General features: G+C 29.5%; 1 long non-coding RNA gene across 4 annotated transcripts; it reads left to right on the top strand.

The window, feature by feature from the left end:
* Positions 1 to 858: 858 nt before the first annotated feature.
* On the top strand, positions 859 to 2,413 carry LOC139858269 (uncharacterized). Of its 4 annotated transcripts, none has more exons than XR_011762871.1 (4): positions 859 to 990; positions 1,193 to 1,265; positions 1,347 to 1,394; positions 1,601 to 2,413. It is a non-coding gene; the product is annotated as an uncharacterized lncRNA (long non-coding RNA). The 4 variants fall into 4 exon arrangements; XR_011762872.1 differs by having other exon boundaries at positions 1,347 to 2,032; positions 2,141 to 2,413; XR_011762869.1 differs by having other exon boundaries at positions 1,347 to 2,413.
* The last annotated feature ends 551 nt before the right edge of the window (positions 2,414 to 2,964 follow it).

Below are 2,964 nucleotides of genomic sequence, written 5' to 3'. Positions count from 1 at the left end.
CAAACATATATTATGACAAATTACGTGTAATTATTATGTTGAGATATACATATTTTATTGTGAATACTCATGGTGAATGCATTATATGGTTGCAAGTAAGATATATGGGTAATGGTAAATATATTTGTAATAGGTATTGTATATATGAATCCATAATCTCATCACTCATAACTACCTAATTTATTCTTTTTAAAAAGTAAGGAGAAACTACAATTTTACAGCTAATGTTAATGTTATGGATTCATATTGATAATATATAAAATCTATTCTATTCTTATATTTGGCTAAGAAAATGATGTCATAAACAAGCTTTAACCAAGCTTAAAAAAAATCTATGCAATGTGATGATGTCATTAAGAATATATTAATTACATTTAAACAAAATTAAAAAATCTTGAAAAAAACGTTTTTAAAAAAATAATTAAATAAGATAAAATATAAAGAAAATATTAAAATCAAATCAGATTATGGGTGTGTTTGGCGCGTAGCTTATTGGAGCTTATGAAAGCTTATTGGAGCTTGAGCTTATGATTTTAATAAGCTCCAAGTCATAAGCTTCGTTTGGTAGACAAAAAAAGTAGAGCTTATGAAAATCAAAAGCTCTGAAAAAATAAGCTATTTGTAGTAGCTTATGAAAAAAAGTAGAGCTTATGAACTGAAAAATAAGCTCCAGCTAGTTTAACAAACATTTATAAAAAATAATAAGCTCCAGCTATCTGCTTCAAAAATAAGCTCCAGCTCCAGCTACTTTCGTCCAAACACACGCTATATGGGATGCAGCTTTTTTAGTCAAGTGCACGCCATCAATATGTATATGAAGGGTTACTGTTGTCTTGGGAATATAATAATACATACTATAGAGAAAGAGTATTTCAAATTCAAGTTCATCCTTTTTTATTCTTCATTTCATATTTCATATTCATAAATTTCTACATCCAAAATCATGATAACTACCCTTAATTCCGCTGATTCTTCCTAATAGTTATCCAGGTCTCCTCTCTTCGTCTTTTAAATTAAGATTGTGAATTTCGTTTATATAATCTTTAATATTTTTTTACGAATAAATAAAGAAAATTTTCTAGCCATGGATTCATTTGATTTTATTGATTTATTTGAATTATAGTCTTTGTTCTACATTCATTTAATGAGGTTAACTGTATATCATCATTGACAAACTTTGCTTTCATATTAGTGCGGGGTATGTAACTTGCAGATTAGTAGAAAAGTGTGTTGGATAGTCTCCCCAGACTAAGCTGCACAATAAGGTATTATCTTTGCATCTGTTAGTAGCAACATTTACTGCTCTCAATATATGATTTTTAACGTATTTATTTGATGCACGCCAGGTGTTCGATGAAATGATGGAGAGAAATTTGGTGATCAGCATGTATAAGGTATCCATGTTTTAATTTAGTATGAAAACTTATCTGTTAATAAGTTGTAGATAATTTCTTATATTGTCCTAGAGCGAACCGCTGGTCATGGGGTTTTATGAATAGAAGAGTTAATTAAAAATCATATGCGTAAAGTTATGTGTAGTCACGTACTGCTAATGTCAAATGTTAATCTTATTAACCATGAAATGAATGTCTTTTTTAAGGCTTACATGTTGAAGTGTGATTCCACTCATGTCTTATTGAAAGGAGCCATCAAGGTTGTTGGAAAAACAACTTTAGATGTCAATGGGAATCAAATTCGGAGTAAAAGTTACGGAGTACTAGCTAAAGGTAATGAAATGGTCTTTTGTTTTGTTGATTGGTATATGAAATGTATGAATGAATTTCAATTTAGTTTGATTCTGAACATAATAAGTTTTGCGCAAATAGAACCAATTACATAGGCATATGATTAAAAGCTATAGATGTTTGTTTATAAAGTTTTATCACTATCAATTACATAGGCATATGATTAAAAGCTATAGATGTTTGTTTATGATGCAGCAATCTTCTTTAAATTGTTATTGAATATATAATGTTAGAAAGGTAGCATCATGTCTCTGACTTTGAGCCGATGACATTGAGAAGTTGTATGGGTATGAACAAATTTTTTCTGGCTACTTCTTTCTAATGTTTGCAGTGACTTTTGAAGTATATATGTTTGTGATGTTGGTCCATTACTAATGCCTAAAACTTATGTGCAGGTGGTAGATAATAAATTGGTGATGTCTCGATTTAGCATGCTTCCAAAATGCATTGACATCTTTAACATGAGAAATATAAGATTTTATGTTCTTTAAAATTGAGTTTTGCTACCTGTGTTATGTATTAAGAATTCTTGTGCCTTATATAGAAAAAATATATCCCGTATTATATCGCACTTATGACAAATTATCTTAAAGTTACCTCTCTTTAATTACAAAGAACGTACAGTTACAAAAGAATTGTGAACAAGGTTATGAGACTTGATAGTGTTCATGGCAACTAAGTTAGTTTGTACTTTATATTATGTTATTGAGTTAGTTTTAAAATTTGAATGATAGTTTATATTTTTCTACAATTATTTTTTAGTTAGTCTTTTCTCAAATTCGCATTAACAAACCAGTGTATTCACGGGTCCTTCAACTAGTTTCAATTTAAAATTGCTACTGTATAGGAAATTGCCTAAAATAATATTTTAAAATTGCTACTATATAGGTCATTGCTACTTTAAAATTGTTACTGTATGTGCCATTAATTGCCGCTGCATATGAACAACCTTATATTTTGCGAGTATTATTCAATTTTATGTTTGTGTTTTGGGCGCAACCCTACCCGACCCGACCCGACCCGATTTGACCCGACACGTTCAATATTTTGTGCAAGAAATTTATCAAATAAATTTTTGGGACCTCATTGGGTTTTGATTCTAGAATCGCCACTGATTGTGTCCTTTAATAATTGTCCCAAATAAAATAAATACTCCTGGTGGATCTATAAATTGTCCTTTTTAGCATTATATTTCATACGATATTAACTAAAAGTTATT

The sequence above is a fragment of the Rutidosis leptorrhynchoides genome, chromosome 7, assembly GCF_046630445.1.
Source record: "Rutidosis leptorrhynchoides isolate AG116_Rl617_1_P2 chromosome 7, CSIRO_AGI_Rlap_v1, whole genome shotgun sequence".
NCBI classification, from domain to species: domain Eukaryota; kingdom Viridiplantae; phylum Streptophyta; class Magnoliopsida; order Asterales; family Asteraceae; genus Rutidosis; species Rutidosis leptorrhynchoides.
Note: the sequence above shows the minus strand (reverse complement) of the source record. Positions and strands in the feature narration are given on the sequence as shown.